Below are 25,604 nucleotides of genomic sequence, written 5' to 3'. Positions count from 1 at the left end.
CCAAAGCTGACGGGGGCAGTTCACAAGTGCCCAGCTTACTGTGAGGTGGATGGTAGCTGGTGGCCCTTTACATCTTTTGAGAAGCACATGTTTAAACAATAAAAGCCAGTCCCGTCCTAGAATCAGAAAACCAGGACACAGAGCTAGGACTCAAGTTCATTTCCACCACTTTCCTGTTGAGAATGAACTTCACTGAGGTTCCCAACACCACAGTGCCTGCCTGTGTCATAGGAGAGTGACAAGCACATTTGTTTTTCAGGATAAACACAATGAGAATCATGTGAAAATTTACATAAGAAGACAATTCACAAACTGAAAAATTTACCTATAAGTTACTTAACAAAATAAAGTGGATTGAAGTCCATTAAGATGAGATGGATGATTATAATAGACATAGTCTTTCATGGTGGTACATGAAAGTAATCCCAGATACTCCAGACGCTGAGACAGGGGGATCACAAGCTCAAGGCCAGGTTTGGCAATTTATCAAGACCCTTTATCAAAATAAAATTTTAAGAAGGCTAGAATGTAGCTCAGAGGTACAACTCTCCTGGGTTCAATCCTTAGCACCAAAAAAAAAAAAAAAAATGTAAAGAGAGACACAGGTAGATTATAAGCAAACAAGATAAGACCTGGTTATTGGAACTGTTTCTCTATTATTTTTATTTTATTTTAATTTTGGTGATCAGAGTAAACATGTTCAGAGGGTCTTGATGGACAATGGAAGATTGGACAATAAATGGCCTGTCATAGCAATTTTGAGTTAATATATATTTGAGCTCACCTGCTATAAACTCAGGTACATCTTGGTGAGATATTCAGTCTACTGATTGCTAATATAGGGACCCCTACAAGATGAGTCATGTAGGTGAGAACTTGCCTTTGGAGACAGAGCATAAAGTGTTCTGCTCGTACTAAGTTCAATGGCTCTGGTTTCTTCATATGAAAGTGTGATTATCACTAAGCAGCAATTTTCTCCTAAACACTCCATGAAGAAAATGGAAGTAAAGAAAAGGTGCCTTTATTTCCTGTTTGTCAAGTTGACTGCTGAATTGTCACAAGGGGGAGCTGATACATTATATAAAAAAGAATTTGAGTTTTTTGCAAAACTGCATTCAACAGTGACTCAAAAGCCACATGCAACCGGTTGAAATAGTTCAAACAACCATTTCTCTTTAACAAACACCTGATGGAATCCTTTGTAATTATTTGGGAACTGTACAGGAAGGACAGTGTGTGTGAGGAGAGCCCAAAGATGGGCAAGCCCTGGTCCTTGTCCTTCAGAACTTCCCAAACCTGACAGAGTAGCAGATTTACTATATATGGAATTGTCACCCAAAATAACTTTTAATAACTTAAAAACCTAATTTAATAATTTACTTTTTAACATTGCAGAGATGCATGGAAATTCTCAAAAACGAGACTGAGAGATAAAATAAATAAATAAATAAATTCAATAAAACACTTAGAAGACATGAAACAAAATTAATCTGAATTTTTGCATGGATTCCTAAGTTCCCAAACTAAAGACGTTCTATCTCTCCCATCTCTTCACATTTTCCATAGATGGAGTAGAGAAATCACACACACTATACATCCCAGGTCATTTACCTAGGTGTCCCTGTTCAAGTGCCCTTAGATGACATCTTTCCGTTGACTGTATTTTTGAAGTTAGCCCCTCTATCTCTTTAGGACCCAAATCCACCTTTCTCCAGCCTCTACCATCAATCCATGTATTCACAGTTGTCATTTTCTCTCTCTTCAAACACAATGGAGTAACTCAAGATGCAAAAAGTGGGAGAGAATATGGAAAGATTAAGGTGTATTTATTCATTTCTGAATTGCCCTGCTTTTGAGGGTGAACCAGGAAATGCCTTCCATAGGCCTCTAAGTAGGAGACATATTTCCCATCCTTCTGTGAATTCAAGCACTGTACTTTTTCTATTAAGCCATGGTGCTCATTATCTTCTATTACTGTGAGCTGTCTATCTGTTATTGTCTTTTCCTTAATGGATTATAAATGCTACAGTTGGGATCCTATCTGTGTTAGTCAGCTTTTCGTCACTGTAACCAAAATACCTGACAAGAACAATTTAGAGGAGAAAAAGTTTATTTTGGCTCACTGTTTCAGGGGTTCAGTCCATGGTCGGCTCACTTGGTTGCTTTGGGTCTGAGGTGAGACTGAACATCATGTCCCATACATGGAAGCATCTCTGAAGAGTTTCTGTATTTTATTATCCACCGCATAGGAACATTTCTATTTAATGTCAACCATCATAACAACACTGCCATTCAGGGCTGCAATAGAATGTCTCATCAAGGGACCTCTGGAACTAATTTGCCTGAGTTTGCAATTCCAGATAACAGTTCACTGAAGCTTCATTACTACACCAGTAATCTAATAAAAAGAAAAAGAAGAAGCAGAAGAAGAAGAATTAAAATCGGCTGCAGAGAACTTGAAGTAGTCTGTCACTTCCAATGAACGATGCCATCATTAACCTTTAAGGTCACCTCAGCTATTATTGAAGTGTTACATATCACTGTGTCAAGATTAAATTAGACAAACTATTACCTCATTATTATGCTAACAAATCTCAAGCTTATCTGAATTGATACTACCCAGACTGGGGACTTCCTTAGCCAGTTTACTAATAGTGCTCAGATTTAAACTCTTTAGATGTAAGATATGAGATCAATTTCCTAGCTGAAAAAAAAAATTATCTGAAGCTACTTTCAGTTATGGTAAAGTCATGAACAGATCTGGGACTAAATTGCCAGTTGGCATTTAATTTGAAGGTAATGTGTTGAAAGAAATTTGATGCCTATTGATTTTATTCCAGAATCGTCTTGTTTGAGTGTTAGAATTTTTCATATAAAAATAAGTTTACACTTAATCTAAAGAGAATACAAGGCTTTGAAAGCATCAAAGTAAAGGCAACTTGTGATACGAGAAAGACTATCTCACTAGATGTCTCATTTTGAAAAGGTTATCATCCAATCAATACGCTGAAATATGGTGTACAAGATGTCTCAGACAGCTGACGGGAGGTGTGGGTTAATTCCAGGTTTAGGTAATGGCTGAAAGAGGGCCAAGACTGCATCTTGCCTCAATCCAGTAAATATTAAGTCTTCAACAACAGTTCGGGAAGGAACGTTAGAGATCAACTAATCATGAGGCCCTCGCCATTTCGTGAATGAGGAAACAGGTGCAGAGGATTTAAGCGATTTGCTCAGAGTTTCAGAGCTTAAAGCAGCATGAGCAAACAGGGCCATTGTATGCAGACTGCTGAAAGTGAGAAATGGCACAGGAAGTGTCCTTATTTTGTTATCTCTAAAACTTGCCCAAAAGCAAAACTTGTCAAAGTTGAGTAATAGATTATAGATTACATGCTTTGGGTACAGGATAAGGAAAAGGGTGCTCCTGATTAAATATCTTTAAAACTCTAATTCTACCATTTCACAAAAGCAGTCTTTATTTGTGTTCTTTCCATTGTAACTGATCCTAGAGTGGAGAAGCTTATCTTCAATTAGGACCCAGCCAATCCAGAACAATGAGAGCTGTAATTCTGACATATGTAGAGAATTTGTAGCTGCATTTGATTTTAATACAATAACATGTTTTTTATCCTCAATTGCTTTTATAAAATAATGAAGCAGAATAGGGTAAAACCAGTGTTAAATTTGCATAATTAAATATTTCTTTGTGAAGTTTCCAAAGTATGTCGAGTGATAGATCTTATCATCAGAAAATATTTTGAAATTTTTATATATGCTCCTTTACAGAAAGGTTGAAATTCAGTATATAATAGTGAATTTATAGGTGTCTATCTCTAATGTACAAAAGAAATGAGTGTTCAAAAGTTGAAAGTATTAAAATTGAGAAAACCCCTGCTATGGTAGACAACATGCTGATAAACTAAGCCAAATATCATTGAAATGAAATTGAATATATGTTTACCAATAGTTCTAAAGAGCTTTTCAGAGTCTATGACCCAGAAAGCTTCAGGTAAATGAATTTCAGAAAAGGGAGCAAAGGGAATTACCTTCTTGCTCTTCTAAATAGTGCCTGACACTGTCTGTATGCAAGAGATATCACAGGGAAAATTTTGAAAAAATCTAGCATATTTTCAATCTGTAACTAATATATAATAATTATAATAACATTTTTTAAACATAGAGCTGAGGCTACAGTGTCTAAACTAGAGATTAAAATGGAAAATCTCCCAGGGAAAACAGAGATGTCTTCAATTATAAAGAGATAGAGGTATGTAAAATCTTCATTCGAGACTGAAAGGCCTTCTGGGCCACCATAGTGGCTGAGGAGGTTAAAAGTAGGCAGTCCCTCCCTGCCTTCCCACTAGCTTACCAGGCAGAGAAGTTTTGATGTACTTTTACATGTTATAGTTCTAAGTGAAACTTTATTTGCAGACAGTTATTCTATGGACTTGGGTGAAGTGCAGTATTTCTCTGGATTTTTTCATTTTCTGTTTGAATTACAGTCATCATGGAAATACCCATATTAAATAACTGAATTAAATTTGAATCCAGGGGCATTTTAGTGGCTGCCTTTTTTAACTGTAAATCTGATAAGCAATTATTTATAAACTATGAATTATCATTAAAATATGAGGATAATGACTTTCTCATGCAAAGTGGAGAAACTGAGAAGCATTTCTTTTCCAATGATATGCTTTCATGCTCCTGAACCAAACCACCTGCTGATTAGGTTGATAAGAACCGAAAAAAGAAAAAAAAAATTTCCCCCTCAGGTAACTTTAGAAGAAAAACAGTGTTTGCAGCATCAAAGGAAAGCAAGTCCCACACTGTATACAGATCTGCTCTGCTTTCTACCCAGCCCAGTCCATATCTCCCTTCACAAGCTGGAGTCAGCAATCAGTGGGTGTGTGTGTGTGTGTGTGTGTGTGTGTGTGTGTGTGTGTGAGAGAGAGAGAGAGAGAGAGAGAGAGAGAGAGAGAGGTGTGTGTCTGTGTTGGGCCCCTTTGACAGTCTAGTGAAGCTGATTTACCCCATGTCAGAATAATGGCTTTATTACTCTAATGTGTAACATTGCCAAGGAAATGAGTTATTTAAAATAACATATTTAGGATGAAGACACACATTTCTTTTTTATTAGCAAATAAAGTTGCAAGATCTTGCTGTATACCTAATTACTACAATAATTTTAAATTAGTGATGAACTATATGACATTTTCATATATCAACATTAACTATAATATGATAAGAAAATGGCACAAAACACACAGGTCTCCCACCATTAATGAGATCCATTGCCTTCATTCATTGTTGATTGAAATGATAAATTTCACTGAATTTCTGTATCATGTTTCTTTTTTCATTTAATTATATTTTGAACATCTTCCCATATTTTTTAAAGAAATTTAGCTCACTTTACTTAGAAGCAAAAATCTAGCATTCCACTATTATAACTATATGAAATTGTTTTTACTTGTTCCCTTACTGATAAATATTTTGATAATTTAAACATTTGATCTATTATAAGAAATGTTCCCATGAGAACCTCCTTAGATATTTCTCTGCAGATGTGGGGAAGTTCCCCTAAGCAAAATTGAAATAGATGAGCATAGATACGCTTATTTTGAATTTAACTATACTGTATAAGGTTACTTTCAAAATGTTTCTATTTAAAGTCTCAGCAACTAAGGATAATAATCCTATTTCCCCAAACATTGGTTACTGTCAAATTTTTATTTAAAAAGTATATTATTGAGATATCATTGAAGTAAGTAGCATATATTTGGACAGTGAAATTTTAATGGTTTTGACATTTGTATGTACCTATGGCCAGAATTTTATATTTATGTAATCATAAGTGCAAACTTTCTTGCTTTAATTTTTAATTCAGTATCATGAATTAGAGATTTATGATGTTCTGTAAAAGCAATCATTCATTCCTTTTGATGTGTAAGTATCCATTACTTATTCACAGACAATTGAGTTGTTCTAGATTGGAATCAATTCAAATAAAACTAGGAGCACTCATATACAAGTCATTATTCATGCATGTTTTAGTTTTATTAGGGAATAACTAGAAAAAGAATGGCTGGGTCACAAACTAGGTACACATCTAATGTTTTAAGAAACCACCAAACTATTTTGCCAAATAGCAGTACCATTTTGTGTTCTCATCAGTGTACAAGAATTCTTACCTCTTTAAATCCTCACTAATACTTGGTATGCTCAGTCATTTTCATTTTAGCCAATCTAATGAATATGTACAATGTATAAAAGTATCTTATTCTGGCTTAGGTTTTATTCACAGATAATTAATAATGTAATTTTATGTGTTAATTTGCTATTTCTATCTCATCTTTTGTAAACTATCACAACCTTTTGCCAAAATTATATTGAATGCTTTATTATTTAACTGTAAGTTCTCTTTATTCTTTTTTTTTAAGGTCTCTTTATTCTAAGAACAAATTCTTTTCCTCATATATAAGTATTTTATACCATTATATATTTTTCATTTTCATCTTTTAGTTGTGTTTTTAATGGAAAACTGAAAAAGTTTTAATAAAATCCAACTTATTCATTTCTTTTATATTATGCTTCTCATGCTTTATGTTTCTAAGAAATACTTCCTCACACTAGTATCTTAAAGATTTTCCCCTTTCTTTTTCTCTAGATGTTTTATTCTTTTAGATGTTTTAGATTCATAATAATAAATTTGAGTTAAATTCTATGTCATGTAAATGAAGTGTAAATATTTATAATTTTTATTTCCATTCATATATCAAGTTTAAACACAACCCGTTATTGAAAATATGTTGTTGTCCTGCCTTAGCACTTTTCTGGCCAAACAATTTTCTATATGTGGATATGCAATTCTGTACTTCACATTCTGTTTTATTGGTGTATTTATATGCCTATCTTTTCACCAATAACAATCTTTGGGATTTCTGATGCTTTATATTAAGTCACAAATTCAGTTCAAATGAGGCTTCAACTACTCTGTTCTACAATTTCAAGACTTTCAAAGCAAGTTTATCAATTTGTTTTTAAAAGATACTGAAACTTGATTCTTATTTTATTGAACTTTTAGAATAATTTAAAATTTTAACATCTTGGAGCTGGAGTCTTAGCTCAGTGGCAGAGCACTTGCCTAGCTCATGTGAGGACCTGGGTTCAGTCCTCAGCACCCCATAAAAATAAATAAATAAACAAACAAACAAATGAATAAATAAACTATTGTGTCCATCTACGACATTTTTTTTTTAAATTTAACATCTTAACAGTAGTAAACAATCAAATTCATGAATACCCTACACCTCTGAACTTATTTAGGTCTTTGATTTCATTAATGTTTTGTACTATTCAATATGAAAGACTTATCATATTTTACCAGGTATATTTCTAAGTATTTTGTAATTATTTTTCCCACTGTAAAAGACAAATTTTTAACTTTTACTTTCTGTTTGCTTCAAGTATATAAAATATACTTTATAATTTGTATCTGAAAACTTACTGAATTTATGAATTGTTAATAATTGTTCATAGGTTCTCTGAGATCTTCTGTGACAAAAATCATATAACACACAAATAAGGGGAGTTTTACTCCTTCTTTTCTAATCATTTCACTTTTAATTTATTTTTCTTGCCTTATTGATGTGCCTAGAACTTTTAGTACAATATAAAATAGTCATGGCAATAGCAGGCAATAGTATCTCATTTCCTATATCAGGGAAAAACAATTAAGTCTTTCACTAGCCAGTGAACTATTGTTTTGAAATTCTCAAGGAGGTCCCTTGTCATGGAGAAACTTTCATACTACTCCTGATTTGTTGATGTGTTTATCTTGAATGTACTTTCAATTTTGTCAAATAGTTTTTCTGCAATAATTGAAATACTCATGTTTCATCCTCTTCCTGTTGACATGATAAATTACGTTGATTTTTCAAATGGCTAACTAATCTCACATATCTGGGAGAAGTTTTATTTACTCATAATGTATCATGTTTTTTATTGACACATTTGATTTGCAATTGATTTTTGTGAATTTTGCATTTATGTTCATGAGGAATATTGTCTTTTTGTAATTTGTCTTTCAGTTATTAGGATTATATTGCCTTCATGAAATTATTTAATCATGGGCTCTCCTCCTCTGATGTTCTGAAAATGTTTGAGTAAGATTGTTTTATTTCTTAATAATATGTCTGATGAATTTCACCAGGAATGTATTTGGACCTGGATATTCAATTTTGGAAAGTTTTTGATAAGAAGTTTGTCTTTGATGTAGAAGTGTAGACATAGTCTTTTGGAGAAAGAGGGATAGCTCTTTTGATATGTTAATTTTTTAAAGAAATTTTTATATATCATCTGTTCATATAAGTTTAGTCACAACATTAAGTTACTTCTTAATGTCTAAAATCTGACATAATTTCATTTTGGAGGGGGGTACTGGGGATTGAATTCAGGGGCACTACAACCACTGAGCCCCATCTGCAGCCCTTTTTTGTGTGTTTTATTTAGAGACAGGTTCTCACTGAGTTGCTTAGTGCTTCGATATTGCTGAGGCTGGCTTTGAACTCACGATCCTCCTGCCTTAGCTTCTGGAGCCACAGCGATTACAGGTGTGCACCAATGCGCCTAACATATAATTTCATTTTTTTTCCTGTTTTTGAGATACACCCCTCTCTCCCTCTCTCCCTCTCCCCCCCCCTCTCCTGAATCAGTTGAGCTATGGGTTAATCAATTTCATTCATCCTTTAAATTATTGACTTTGTAAAATTTTACCATCATTTGATTTATATTTTTTTGATTTGTGCTCTTTATTATTTCTTTTCCTCTACTTCTTTGGAGTAACTTTTCTCTCCCTTTCCCAACATTTGTTTACTTATTTCTTCTTTACTAATATAAGCTCTTAAATATAAATTTCTGCCTAAGCACTGCATTACCTTCAACCTATAAATTTTGATATGCTACATTTTCATTATTATTGCATTTCAAGTTTTTTTTTTTTTCATTTTTCTCTGTGATTTTTGTCTTTGCTCCATGTAGCCTATAGTAGTTTATTGTTGATCAGATGTGATGGTATGCATTTATAATCTCAGTGATTCAGGGGCCGAAGGCAAGAGAATTGTAAATTCAAGGTCAGTGTCTGCAATTTAGCAAGACTCTATTTCAGAATAAAAAATTCAAAAAGACTGGGGATGTGATTTAGTAGTAAAGTGCCCCTGGTTTCAATCCCCAGTACCAGAAAAAAAAAAAAAAAAAGGAAATATATTGTTTATTTTGCAGAGAGATTCTCTCCAAAATATAGTATATCAGTAGTAGTAGTAGTATCATTAGTGTTGAATTTTAGTTTGTTTAGTTAGAAAATCTCCCTTGTATGATTCTGAGCTTTTAAATTTATTAACATTATTTTATGAGCCCATATGTGAAATATATTAGTGAATGTTCTATGTGCATTTTAAATATGTTTGTAATCTGCATTGGTTGGATATGTTGTATTATAAATGTTGAATAGATTATGTGATTGCTAGTGTTATATTTTCTTTGCTTTTCATGAATTTTTGTTTAGTTTTTCTGTAAATTGTTGAGATGGGGTATTTATAAACTCCTACTATGATTGTGGAATTGTCTATTTCTTCCTTTCATTATGTCTATTTTTGCTTCTTGTGATTTGAGGCTTTGTTACTGCATACATACACATTGAAAATTAGTATGTCTTACTGGTTGAAATATCCCTTGTATGATTCTAAAATGTCTCCTCTTATCTCTACTAATACTGTTTGAAGTTCATTTTATCCAATATTAAAATAGCAAATCCAATCTTGACGTGTGCATGGCATATCTTTACTATTTACTTACTTTTATCTCTCTGTGTCTTTGCTTTTAATGTTTTTCTTTGATAGGCAACAGAAGATCTTGTTCTTTCCAAGTCAATCTTCAAACTTTAATTGCATTTTGCATGATTAATACCTAATGCGATTGTTGATGTCATTAAATTTAAGTGTCCCATTTTATTACTATTCTTTGTTCTCTCTTGTTCTGTTTTTTTTTTTTTTTTTTTTCCTGTGTTCCTGTCCTTGCCTTAGTGTATGAGTGTGGGTCTATGAGTGTTGCTAGCAACTGAACCCAGGACTCTTGCATGCTAGACAAGCTCACCACCACTAAGTTACACACACAACCAATCTGTCTTATTTTGGATTATTTGAATTCTATTTTAGTTTAACAGTTAGCTTTTGTGGCATGGTGCATTATTTGCAATAAGCATACTTAACATTTACCTTCATAGCTGGTATTTTTTACTAAGTCATGTGAAATTTAGGACACTTAACAACACGGTACTTTCCCATGTTCTCTATAAACATTCATATCATGTCTATTCCCTCACTACACACTGACATTTTCTCTTTCCTTGCAGGGCTTCTGGTCTTGGGACAGACACTAAAATGGCCTTTCTGGTCCCTGTCTCCTAGCATTTATAACTTCACACAATATCCCCTTGAGTAGGACTGCCATATCAGGCAGAAGTGGGACTTGCTTCTAAACAATGGATGTGACAAACAATATGGAATGTACATAAATATAATTTTGTGATTATAGAAAAATTTTACTTCCATTTTGTTAGATTTTTTTCAATTGATGGCTTTAGCCAAAAAAAAAAAAGCTGTTATAAATCAAGATCTACAAGGAAATTAATTTTGCTAAGTTCCTGAAGGAGTGTGGAAGCTTAGATTACTAAAGTTTTATTCCTAAATCCTTACTTCTTCACATTTATGTATTAATTCACTCAATTTATACAGTGCTGTCTTTGTTGAGAACCCTCTAGGCAACAAAGACACACATGGAGTAAATCAGGCAATGTTCTTTCCCTTATGCATTTGACATTTTATTTGACTCAAGTATATAGTGAGGAAATAAGCACAGATAAAATATGACAAGCAATGATATTAATCATCTAGAAAAATGAGTCAGAGGACAGGTTTACAGTTTAAATAGAATGGTGAGATTACCTGACAGTATAAATGTGACCAGTAATTTTTTTTTTCAAAAGTAAAATTCATCATGTCACTCCTCTATTCAAATCTCCATTGGTTTTCTATCTCAGATAAGAAAATAAAAAGTCCTTAATTACATTTTTTAAATGCTATATTGTCTCCCTGCCCCCCATCTCTCTGAAATCATTCTTTCCCTTCTGCTTCTTTGTCATTCTTTTTCCAATTACATTGGTCTATTTACTATTGATCAACATGTTTTCAAGAACCCTACTCCCATGTTGGTACTTTATTAAGAATTATTCCCTTGGATAGAAATTTTGTCTTCACATCTCTTCTTTGCTGAATAATTATTTTCACTTTTGTTGCTATCTTGGCCCTTGTTTCTTGATATGATCATATTTGCTTAATAGTTTGCTGATTAAATTTTCCCAGTAATGGATACCCCTCACTGGGGTATTAAAATCATACTATGAATTAGGCACTATTGTTTTTACACTTAAGAAAGTGACAAAAATAGTGCTTAAAGAAGCTAATTAGCATGTTACAAAGGCCTCAATAAGATGCAGAGGCCATATATAAATACATGTGTATCTGACTCTAGAGCCCCAATTCTTACCCATTGGGCTATGGGATCTAAGGCAAATTCAAGTATCTTTCCTAGATTCCTAGTAGAAAACAAGGATATTCAGAGACAGCACTGTTTAATGGGAGAGCAAATGAGATTAATATTGAAATAGATAGCACTTCAGATGTTTTTGGAACATGTAGTTGCATGGCAAATATGAAGTCAGAGGGCAATGCATTTAAAATACTTATTTGTAAACTACTGAAAATTTCATGTGAATATGAATGAGAAAGGTCACACAATAGCATAGTAAACAAACATCAAGACACTAGTAAATAGCATATCTCTACACTTTAACAATTGAGCTAGAGTAATTCCAAGTAAAATAACTTACTTCTAAGTAGTTTTCTATGAGAAAAATGCTTCCCTTTGTAGTTTTCACTGGAGGAAATGCATGTATAAGGAACACATCACATATACAGCAGAGCAACTCCCCAGAGCCCAGCTTCCATGGTGAAAAACAGAGCAATCTTTTCCTTCTAAATTGAATTTCCACTTCATGTTTTTATAAAAGATATTTTCTTAATTTTTATTTCCTTGAGTGATCCACATTTTATGAAAAAATAAACACTGACCCAAACACAAGTTATTTAATTACCCTATATTTGCTTTTCAGATTTAGTTTCCAAAACTTTCTCAGTTCTCTAATGCCATATGTAATCGGTGTTGCATAAACAGAGGCTTTAGTAGTTTTGTATCCTCTGGACTGAAGCAAGTTAAAAAAAAAAAAAAACTGCCATTTATTAGAGGTGAGTCTGGGTTATAGTCAAAACTTTTGACCTTTCCACTAATGGATACAAAGGAAATTGCAACTTAGATAGCAGTTGTTCCAAACCAGAACTAAAACTAACACACATAATTAAATTATGACCCCAGGCCAGGCTGATACAGTGTGGCATAGCAGACATAGCGAAGTTCATGTAAGAGGATGTTGTAGGTCTGATCCCAGTTTGACCACTGTCTGGGGGTCTTTGGCAAGACACTTCTGTTTGAGCTCGACTCCCAATCTGTCTCATGCCTGTCTAATCACTGGAAGGTATCACTAGATGTTCTCTGAGAGATGCAAATCACAGGAACAAATAAGTTATCAATATTCAAGTTAAGCTATCAGCTGTAAGAATGTGTACTTTCAATACACATTCATTCATAATTTTAGCACTGTCAGTACTATTGGAAAGTCTGCACTATGGATCAGGATCAGATTATGGGCACATGGAATAGAGTGTGTCTACTGATTTGCCTCCACATAAGGTCCACAGTTATTTAATGACACTCTTGAATATGCCATCAACTCCTTGCCCCTCTCTCACTTACCTGGCAGAACTCCAACCCTGTCTATGTCAAATATATTCCCTTGCATATTCTCCTAACTAAATCTTTGACAACTTCTCTCTCTTCTGACTTCCAATACCTCTAATCCTGCCTTCATTCTAAATTGATAGCCTGGGATCCTATTTCAATGACAAAATGGAAACAACCAGAAGGTGAATTCCCACCCTCTGATCAGAATATATTTTTAAAAAATGCTTCTGAATTTATGGAGTCTACTTTTATTCCAGTTAAAATGAATGGTGCCTGTGCTTCTAGCTAAATCCAATCCCAATTATAAAGTAGTAGAACTCATCTTCTCTCACCTACTTGAGGTCATGGTTGTTCTAGTATTCATTCACCATCCTGATTTCTGCTTACTCAGGCCATATCATTCCAGAAACTTCTCTTTCTGTTATGCTCTACATCAAGGAGAATGGCCCCTAAAAATATGCAAAATCAGACCACTTTTCAGCACCATTGCCAATATACTCTTGTTTAAGCCACTGTCTTTTCTCACCTGGATTCTTTCCATACTCTCCCACTTTGTCTCTCTGCTATAACCTTATTCAACTATGGTTTATTCTTACCCAAATGTAGATTAATCCTATCACTTTCAAATTCTCTAGTGACTTTCCAACTCACTTATAACAAAAGGCAGAGTATCTGCAATATCCTTGAAGGAAACACGTGATCTGGCCCCCATTCGCTCTGTTTCATCATGTCTTATAACATATGTCACATGTTCAGTCTGCTGTGGTCACACTGGCACCACTTTCTTTTTTCTAGACTGTGCCAGCTGCAGTCCTATCTCAGTTTATGCACGTTCTACTCATCTACTTGGAATGCTTTCTCCTGGAAAAGAAAATAGTAATGTGCTTAGCAAAATCTCTTTGTCTACAGCTGACACCTTAGCCCTATGGAGAAAATCAAATATTTACCCATTTCTTGGTGTACAGTCATCATTGATTCTACTCTGGACATGAGTAAGGAAGAGGTGGTGGTGTTAGGAATGCTCAAATGTCAAGCAGCTCACCACCTTTCAAATTAGCCCTTGTCAAATTTTGCACATTTTGTCATACTTTTTTATAATTTGATTTCTTAGTGCATAGACATGAAAAACAATTAGTAAATTAATGAAGACTCTATATCTCTGACAATCTGAGATACATATATAAATATTCCATAGAAATATCAGGAAAATTACAACCTGGTAGAGATAACAAGTTGGCATGGTCACTAAAGGGCTACATCCAAATATTAAAAGTATGAGTGATAAATTACATATAGCAGAGGGGAGGGATGGTAATTATGGATATATTACTGAGTATTGTGTAATTTGAGGATGTCTTTGATGAGCAGGAAGAATTTGGAGAAAGAAAACTAGTAGGATTGATGTATGTATACACATGGATGTATAACCAATGTGATCCTACAATCTGTACATGTGGAAAAATGAGAATTCATACCCTATTTGAATCAAATGTATGATATGTCAAGATCACTGTATTGTCTTGAGCAACTAATAAAAAATAAGACTAGTGTAGAAGAGTAGATTGAATAAAGATAAAACTAGAGTCCAATGGGACAAGTTGGAACATATTCCCAAGACTCTCTTAAAGATAAGTGATTCTCAGATTATGAGATACCCCTCATTCTTAGATTCATATATTTAACTCCAAGGATAGATGAATTTCAGTTTATATCAAAAGTTGTGTTTAAGATTCTTGGGGATTTCCAGAACTAGAGCTACTGGAAAGCAATGACAGTTTCAAGATTCCTCAAGTTTGAGGTTCAGACAAATACTCCTATAGACTCACTACACATTCCAAACACACACATACAAACACACTCAGGGAGAGAAAAGAAAGGACAGGGTAATGTGGCTCTAAAGAGAGGCCTTTGACCTTGATGTATAAAAGAGGTATGTTCTATAGTCTTAGATATCTACCCAAGAGTTTTTCAAACCATTTATGAAAACTAGATCTATAGTTTGTAGCAATATATTTTTCTTGTTTCAAACATAGTTTTAAGCAAGCATATAATAAAATTAACTTTAAAAAAATGGTATACTGTTCCAATTATTCTGACATCTGTAGAGTTCATATAACCACTGCCATAATTGGGATGCAAAATATTTCAGTCACCCCAAACACTCCTTTCTTGTGTTGCTTTGTCGTGGAACACAACCCAAATCTCTAACCCCTAGCAACAGCCAATCTGTTTTCTATCCCTATGGATTTGCTTCAAAGCCAATGCCATGGCAACAGAACCATAGAGTAGGCAACAGTTTGATGCTGGCTTCCTTTTTTTTTTGGAGGTTGGGGGATACCCAGGACTGAACTAAAGGACTCTCAGCCAGTAAGCCACATCCCCAGTCTTATATTGTATTTTATTTACAGCAGCAGGGTCTCAGTTGTTTAGCACCTCACTTTTGCTGAGGCTGGCTTTGAACTCACAATCCTCCTGCCTCTGTCTCCTGAGCAGCTGGGATTACAGGTGTGGGCTAATGCATTCAGAGATGCTGGCTTCTTTTATCTGGCAAAATGTCTTTGAGATTCATCCATGTTGCTGTAGTATTAGCATTCTCTTCTTTTTACAAAGAGATCGTCCATGGTATGAACCTATCACTATTGGTGCACCTCAAAAACATGCAGATTGTTCCAGTAAAAGAACACTCAGACAGAATAAAGCTGCTGTAAATGTTTGTGTACTGGTTTTTTGTAAACGCAGTTCCTTTTTGAATGGGGGTAAACACTGTATGTTGTATGGTGAGTATATATTTAATCTTATAAGATATTTTCAAGCTTTTATTCCACAGTTGATGAGAAATCAAATGGTTCCAGCCATTGGTATTGTTTTCTTTTCATGGTTTTATTCTCCAAATTATCAGTTCTACTAGTTTTTTAGGGGTATCTCAATGTTGCGTTAATCTGATATTGAATAACTTTCATGTTCTTATTTGCCATCTGTTATATCTTCTTTGGTGAGGAGTTTGTTCAAATATTTGACCCCGTATTTACTGGGTCATTTACTTATTATTGAAAGTTGTGAGTTCCTTATGCATTCCAAATTCAAGTCTTTTGTTGGATATTTCATTGCAAATATTTTATGACAAGCTTATCCCTTGTCTCTTCACGTTCTTAACAATATCTTAAGAAGAACAAAACTTTGCTTTGGTGAAATTGAAGCAATTTTTCTAATGTTATCATTCTTTTAGTGTAGTGCCTAAGAACCCTGTATAATCCAGGATCAAAAAGATATTCCTTTCTTTTTTCTTCTAAAAGTATAACAATGGTACATTTAACTCATGATCTACCTTAAGTTCACATTGATATAAAAAGAGAGCTATAGATCAAGTGTATTTTTTATTCTGTTTCATTTTTAATTTTGCTTTCACAAGTAAATGACCAATTATTTCAACACCATTTTTTTTTTTTTTTTTGGAAAAGAAGATATCCTTGCTTTCTCCATTCAATAGTTTTTGAACCATTGTCAAAAATCAATCGACCATATTTATATGGTTCTATTTTGAGGCTTTCTATTCTGTCCCATTGATCTATGTGTCAGGTCATTCATTCTTATCAACTATATTTTCAGTACTTAAGTAAGACTAGGCCCAGTATACAATATAACCGAACCATTTTCCATTTAACAGCAGATCTCTTTGGCACTCCAATCCTCCTTAATGTTCTCTTGGCTTGGTTACATAAGTCCGCAAAGACGTGATAAGTCTTTTTAATCTCTATGAATGTTGTTATATACAAATAAAGCTTTCAGCAAAGATAAATATTAATATGAAAATCACTGGCATAAGAGCCTGATATCTAATTCCAAATACTCTTCTTAAATATTTGAAGAGTTTTAGATAATAAATCTAGCAGGGTGAAAATAAATGGAGGATTTTTAACCAATGTATACAATCTTTCCTTGAGTCATTAATCAAAATATACAAATTCTCTCCTTTAATCTCTTCTTTGCTAAGCCAATGTAAAACTCTCTGAAATTACCATAAATTTTACAGGGTGGTAGAATTATTAGTATCATTGATTATCTGACTTGAAGTTTATTTTGCCACGGGCTCTGTAGACTATAAGAAAACCTAGAGTTGATGCCTTAGTGGTATAGAAAAACAAGGTAACATGACTTTCTTTATATTTGCAAATTATCTTTCAGCTTATAGTTTAGGATTTCTTTGAAATTTTTAGGATAAGCAACTTCAGATGTTAGCGATCAGACTAAAAATATAAGTGGAAATAATAAAAACTAATTATTAAAAATATTTGGTAAGGGCTCCTTCATCTCTGCCCAAGTTGTTTTTTTTTCTTTTTTTTTTTTTATGCCAGGCACTGTTTCAAGCACTGACATGTACATACTAATTTTAACTCTCTCATCTGAAGAAGATAGGCCCATTAATATTGCCTCTATCAGATAAGCTCAATGAAACAGTAAAGTTAACCGGACCAAGATTTACTGAGAGAAAGTAGTAGAGATACAATCCAAACCCAAATAATCAGATTCCAGAAAATATGATCTTAATCCTGATTTTTAAAACTGCTATACAAAGGTAAGGAGAAAATATAATCATGAATCATAAATCAGTGAACTCCTCACCCAAAACTCTGTGGTATGTGATTGATAGAATTACATGATGAATGCCTTTAAATTGTTACACCACAGCAAGAACAATATTTAAGAATGCAAAAAATAAGATATTTCTAATATATATATATATATATATATATATATATATATATATATATATATATATATATCTCTCCCTGGGGAGGAAGAAGAAAAGGGAGAAAACAAGGGTAATAAAAAGCAAAGTGTTTGCTAATACTGGAAACAGATCTAAAGAGAGCATTATCTGAGCCCTGAATCTGCATGACAACATAATTGAATACTTTTGTTAATCTAGTTGTTAATCTATTAAATATGAATTTATCTAGCTGTAATGAAAGTAAAATTAATTGCTTTTCTAAAAATTTGCATTTATAAGTAGAAAAATAAACATTGTAGGATGAATTTAGGAGCTTAATAAGGAAGTTTAGTTTTAGAATTTACTGAAGCTTACAGTTAGTTTTTCACTGATTTTCCTCACCTACAGAAGAGAAACGGAAATGTTTTAACACCCAAACTCAGGCACCCCATAAACACGTTTTTTTCCACTGTCAACGAAGAATGAGATTCACATAATGAGATATTTCTCAGAGCTGAAGTTCATACATTTAGAAATATATTTTTACCAGTGTGGAAAACATTCTGAAATAAATTGAGGAGTACCAATAAAATGACAATAAAACTGAGGACTAGAGCCAGATAGAAAAATCTGAAAACAATAAAGAATTCACTTAGGCAGAAAAAAAAAAAAAAAAAAAAAACAGAGGTTGAATCAAATGAAGGAATGAGGGGAATTAGTTACAACCTTGGTCATAAATATCAAGTAATGGTGATAAATGAAAGGCGTCTAGAAGGGTTATATAATGCATTAGGTTGCAAAATTAATTCCAGCCACATGCCATGGAAATGGCATTACCCACTTACGTAGCAGCAAAACTCAATTATAAGAAAGGGCTTTTATATTCACCTGTGGCTCAGGTAGACGCAACTGTCTATAGCTCCTTGAATTGCAATAATTCAGTTTCACATCTTTGATTCATAAGTAGCTATATAATAGAAGTTTTTCAATCCAACCATCTTAGCCTGCCTGTGATAATATATGCCACCATAAATGTATTGATAACTTTGCAATTATTTGAGAGATTTAAAATAATTAGAAATGGTAAGTGTGATTTTTAAAAAGTGTATATACATTCAAGATAATCTAATAGATTAGTCATATTAATCAAATCGAAATGTCTGATCTTAAACATGTTACTATGTAAGCTAAAATAGGTTCATGTGTTTAAGTTTTGAAATTATTACTATGAATAAGAAAAAATGACTTTATTGACTTCAAAGAAATGCTCAAATACTAGAGATTTTACTTTTTAGTGGTTTAAGTCTATCTTACCAGATATTCAAATTACTTGAAATAATAAATTATCTTACATTTGTAAATGTACTTTAAAAATGTTTAAGCAAATGTAATAATAAATTAAAATGTAAATGAAGCTACTTGCTTAGAAGCTGTTAATCTATTAAATATGAATTTATCTAGCTGTAATGAAAGTGAAGTTAATTATTTTTCCAAAAATTTGCATTTATAAGTAGAAAAATAAACATTTTAGGATGAATTTAGGAGCTTAATAAGAAAGTTTAGTTTTAGACTTTATAATATTGTTGGGTTGAATATTAATATAAAACTCAGTTGTCAGTAAATACTCTTTTTCTGTATAAGGGAATCTCTTCAGACATTTAAAACTCAAGTAGTCACCTACTGTATTTATTAACTGAATTTTTGCAGAAGCCTTTACATAAAGATCATAACTTTCATCAGCAAAGAATTTATTCTTTAGCAATAGAATAATACAGAGTTCTTTGGATTTTGACTCCACACTGAATGAAATCAGCTTTTCCTTTTTTTAAGCCTGAAATGCAGGTATTTTCTTAGTACTGACAGCTTTCAATTTTAAGAAATATCTTCTATTTATTTTACCTACTTTTAATATACTCACAGTCTACTAGTAGAAGGAGGCAGATATTTGGAGATTGCAAAATGGTGAGAATCGTAATAGCCTTCAATTTAATGTCACAAATAATTTAATGGGCCTAGATCATATGATTGAATGTCCAGCACTTGTATAACCTGTTGTCAGTGTTCTGGGGTAACTCTTTTCTTAAAAAACAAACAATAAACAAATAAAAACAGCTCAAGCTAACATGTCACCCAGAATCAGGGTTCTTACTTCCTCCATAAGAGGTTCAGTGGCCTTTCATATTGCTGAAGTTCTTTTCATTATTAATTCCAGTTCACAATGCATCTTTCAACCTGCTCTCCGTATTATCTTTTGTAACTGCTGATCATCAATTCCTTTCTCACAGACATATAAAGCACCCCTTTCTCTTTTACTCGGAGCTCTGCTAACACAAGTCCTGTAAGTGCAGCAAGGTTTTATGGTTGATTTGGGGGAAATAAACCAGGCAGGGAAGGGATGTCAAGTGATTACAACAAGGGGGGAAAGCTATGGAAAACTGCAGGTCAACAACTGCTGAATCGCAGACCCAGGCCCCCATTCCACACGCATGCATCTTCCCCGCCTCATCCTACTCCATAATTCCACCCCATGCCCGTTCTTCCATATTAATTTTTCCATCTCTCCTCTTGTGTTCTAACATTCTTCAGGACCTATAAGAAGCCAACACCAAAATTATTGCAAATTTATCTTGCTGTTTTAGTGAGTCTTTTCATCACTGTGACCAAAAGATCTCACAAGAACAATTTAGAGGAAGAAAAGTTTATTTGGGGCTCTGTTTCAGAGGTCTTAGTCCTTAGTCAGCCAGCTCCATGCCTCAGGGACCAAGGTGTGGCAGATCATCAAGGCAGAGAAAAGCAAGTGGTCAGGCTGTGGCCATCAAGAAGCAGAGAGAGAGCTCTGCTTACCAAGAACAAAATATATATATTCCAAAGGCACACCCTCACTTATTGACACCCTACCTGCCTACAGTTACAACTCGGTTAAACTGTTTCAGTGGATTAATCTATTAATATGGTGATAATACTGATATTAATATGATTCTGAGATCTCTGTAAGATCTTATCTAAATATCTATTAATGAAAATTACCTTACATAAATAAACAGACCCTTCCATTGACTTATTCTTAAATAAGAAGCAATACTTTTCTTAGTAAGAATTATCTCTAGAACACTAGATCAATTTGTTTTCACTTTTAATTATAAAAATTGTTGATATGTAGAGTTATTATAAAGGAAAAACTTTCTTATAAATTAAAAAGATTGCTTATTGTTGGCTTTATGAATATGATTTACATATCAGTATAAGGACAATACAAAATGGGATCAAAAGTAGGAAACAGAAAAAACTTGAGGAAAGAAAATGCAGATTTCTTGTGTTTTCCACACACACACACATTTAATAGGAAGCAAAATAAAGTTATTAAGAGTGTTCTAGGCCAAGGAAACAAATAGTAACTAAAAATCATCCTATTTAATATAATTCCCTTCCACATCAGTTAATCTCAGAATGTCAGATAATTTGAACAAATGTTAATGTTAGCAAAAAAGGGAGCAAATACAACAATTTGCTTTGGAGGCCATAACCCTTCTAATAGCCCATCTGTTTTTCACAAGAACAAGGGACTGTATGAATTGGGTTTATCAGCTTTCTGTCAGTTAACTCCCAATCCTACTTCTTAAAAGACTGTTCATGGTAAATGGTTCTTTGTGTTTAAACTCTTGTGACATGATGGGATACAGGGGGAATGAATGAGATGATTTTTCACAATCATACACTCTAGTATGGGAAGTCATATTCAAATAACTACACATTAAATCAGAAACCCAAATAGTTAATAGAGCTGGAAAGAAACTAAGATGAAAGGCCGAAGGACTCAAATTTTTCTAGAAATTTGAAAAAGAGGATTTTTTTAAGTAATTTTTTTGGAATGGGAAAAACTTCCATTAAGCAAATATGACATAAGGAAAGCAAATAAAATAACAAACAAAAAATACAAAAGGCATTAACAGAAAATTCACAAAATTACAAATTCAAAAGTATACATACACAAACATGCATACACATATACCTTTGTGTCAAACAACCGAAAATTAAACACAACAAAACATTTTCTAAAAATATTTAAATTCAAAGATACAATGTCCACTTAATGCTTTTGTTAATGTAATATGTACAGTGTAGTATGGACAGTGAAAGAATTTTGTTTATAGTATTTCTATATTCTGATACTTCTTGTCTCTCCTAATTCTTTTCACGTGAATTATCAGTGCTATTGGACATTAGTAATAAATAGTAGTTATTGCATATTAGTAATTCATTTATTTAATACTAAATGCAGTAATTTGTATTGTAGAGTGTTCTTTGTCTTTTTTAATGTCTTTTGTCTCAAATTGGCTTCATTGAATATTGAAATTATAATGCCTTTTCCTACTTACTCCAGGCTCATTTTGTTCTTTTTCTGTTTCCTTGAAGCATAAAGTCAAGTTGATTACTTGAGGCATTTCTTTTTTCTTCACGCAGGTGCTCTTCACTAGCAAGTTCCCCCTCAGTACTGCTTTTGCTACATGCCATATGGTAAGTTATGTTTCCATTTCCATTTGTTTAAACACATTTTTTGGATTGTCTTTTTATTTCTTCTTTGGCCTATGATTATTTAGGAGTATGCTATTTAATTTTCACTTATTTGTGATTTTTTAAAGTTTTCCTACTAATTTTGAATTCTAGTTTTCATACAAATGTGGTTGGAAAACACTTGACATGATTCCAATCTTCTAAAATGCTGAGACTTATTTTGTAACTATCATATGACCTGATCCTGATCCTGCTCCATGTGTGCTTATTAGGACTGCCGTGTACTCTTCCGCTGAGGGATTGGATGATTTGGTTACATTTGCTTTAAAGCATATTTCATGTCTAATGTGTCCTTACTGATTTCTGTCTAGATGATCTAGTCATTATTAAAATCAAGTATTAAATCCCTTCACTATTAACAGATCACTACCCATTTATCCCTTCCCATCCATTAACATTTGCTTTGTATATTTGGTGCTACAACGTTGAGTAAATACATATAGTTAAAACTGTTTTATCCTTTTGATCAAATGACTGCATAAAGCATCATATAATAACCTTTTTTTTGTTCTGGTTTTATGAATAATAGTGATTTTTGTCTGACATAACTATGCATCTGTATTTTGCTTTCCATTTTCATGGAATATCCTTCTCTAACTCTTCACTTTCAGCTCCTGTGTGTGCTTAAACTAGAGGTGAGTCTCTTACAAGCAGCAAATGTATGGATCTTATTTGTTAATCTATTCAGTTATTCTATATCTTTTGGTTGAATAATTTAATCCATTTATATTTAAAGTAACTGTCAATAGGTAACATTGCCATTTTGTTGTTTTCTAGTACAAAATGATTTTTGTGTTTTTTCTTGTTGTTGTTTCTTTCTCCTCTCTGGCTGTTTTCCTTTGAGATTTAACTTTTTTTGTAATATTCTTGGTTCCCTTTCTCTTTATCTTTTGTGTATCTACTATAAACTTTTTTTATTGTTATCCTGATAGTTACATTTTAAAAATTGCATGGTTTTCACAGGCTATAGTAATACACTGATAACTTCAACTGAATAAAACCATTCTACTATTTTATATCCTCACACTACATTTTAAAACTTTGGGTACCAAAATTTACATCTTATTATTTTGTGTATAAAAGTATTTTGTGCTAACAATTTATTGTATCTATAGTGTTGTTATTATTATTATTTTGATTCTGGTAATTTAACCCAGGGACACTATGGCACTGAGCTACATTCCTAGTTATTTTTGTGTTTTTATTCTGAGATAGTTTCTTGCTAAATTGCTGATGGTCTTGTTAAGTTGTTGACAGGCTTTGAATTTGACTCAACCTCCTGTGTTATAGGAATAACTACTATGTACCACCATTCCCAGCACTATAGTTATTTTTATTACTTTTATTTCTTATTCTTTACACTAGAGTTAAAAGTGATTCAGACCCAACCATTACAACATTATTCTGAATCTGATTGCATACTGCCCTTTACCAGTGATTTTAATGTTTTCATATATTTTCATCTCACCAATTTGCATCATTTTATTTCAGCTTAAAGAAGCCCCCTTTAGCATGTTCTCTAAGGTAAGTCTAGTGGTGATAAATTATTTGCCTGGAAATCTGTACCACCATTTATTTGGGGTTAGGTTCTGGATAATTATTGTTCTTCACTAATAGTATTGTTTTCTTAATTTTCATGTCTCTTGTTGCCTTTTAGTCTTATGTTGATACCTATGCATTTTGGGAGTACTCAATTCTTCCAAGAACTTATTGATTGGTTTTGGTGACTGAAGACCTCCACTACAGGTAGATACAGGGCACTGACTATACAGGGTAGGGGGGCTCCAGCTTCAATGAGAAGGCAGTGGCATTGTCTCCAAGAAGCTCCATCTGTTTAGGTACATACAGGCAAAGATTTCAGGTGTTTTCAGTGGGCAAGGCTGTGACAGTGAGGGCTATTAGACTTCGGTGGTAAATTACTGGGATCATCCTTATCTCTTTTTCTTCAATGTAGACAATTGTGGTCAAAGAGATCTCTCCTGGTGGTGTGTCTGATGGATCATCCCACTCACTATGATGGTGGCACCAGGTTTTGATGCTTGGTGGCTGTGGAACAGCCATGGAAGAGGGTTTACAGTACAGGGTAGCTCTAGAAGCCAGAGCTGGAGTACAAGCATATATACAGTGGTGTCAGCTACAGGTTTGGGAGGTTTCTTGGAATTGGTTGGAGGTGGAGGCCTCAGTCTGGAGTGACACAGTAGAAGCATCTCTCTCTTCTAAAGGTATTTGGCAACAATGGCTATTTGTTGGTTACCTTAACAGTAAAGGCTGTAATGTCATCAGCTTAATAAGCCACTAGGTACAGGGGCCTCACTGATGAACACTAAAGGGAGTTCTGCTGTGAAAGCTACAGGAAGACTACGAATGCTGTAGGGGTCATTGATGTCCTCAAAGGCAAAGCCAGCTGAAGTCCTCCACACAGCAGGCCACTTTTGTATCAGATACTGATAGCCCTATCCTCTTTTTCCAGCTCTTATCAGACCATATGCCAGCCCTAGTGATCCTTTTCGCGTAAATATTTTCCTCTTTTTACTCCAATGGGTTGCTGTAGGTTCTAACAGGACTCTGAAGCCTTTCCAGCTGTATTTGTGTTTGCAAATTGCTGTGCAATTTCTGGTTTGGTTTGTCTTAGAGGGAACATGAAGCCTGGAGTCTCTTACTCTGCCATTGGGCTGGCTGCTACCTCTGCTATAGCTGTACTTAACCTTTAAGTGTCATTCTACCACTCTCTCTTTCTACCTCATCCTCTCCCTGTTGTCCCTGTTCTCACATCTCTTGGCATGGCACATTTTTGATATTTAAACAAGTATCTGTGTGTGGTGCCGGGGGATCCAGCAAGCACCTTGTACAAGCTAAACATGCACTCTACCACTGAGTATGTATCCAGCCCCAGGTCTGCATTTTTTTTTTTTTTTTAGTAATTACCTTTTCACTAATTTATTTTCATAATACTCCTATTTCATCCTTTTCATTGTCCTTCTTGAATAACATTTTCTGTTTGGCACATTAAGCAAGTTTGTAAGTTAGCACATCACCTTTCCCCTCTCCCCACCCCCAGTCCCTCCCATTGCACATCATTTGAGGTGATACGCAGTTTAGCTCCATGTGGCAATCTGTAAACTCATTCTGCTTTCCTTTTGCACTTCCTGTTCTCCACAAACTGATTTTAGTTCTAATAATAAAATTACATCCAAACCTCATTTTCAATATTTAGGATAGTTTCTCTTTAGCCTTTTCTTTTATCTCAATATTCTTCATTCTTATATAAGATTCACAGAAAAAAAAATGTTAACTGGAATTATGCCTATAGATAACAGTATGTCTGAGTTATATTTTTTTACAGGTACATGTCAATTTGACTACATATGTTATTGTTGGCTGACATTTTCCCAATTGTCTTAATTGTATTATTACA

The sequence above is a fragment of the Marmota flaviventris genome, chromosome 7 (genome assembly GCF_047511675.1).
Source record: "Marmota flaviventris isolate mMarFla1 chromosome 7, mMarFla1.hap1, whole genome shotgun sequence".
NCBI classification, from domain to species: Eukaryota; Metazoa; Chordata; class Mammalia; order Rodentia; family Sciuridae; genus Marmota; species Marmota flaviventris.
This window is presented reverse-complemented; position numbering follows the sequence as displayed.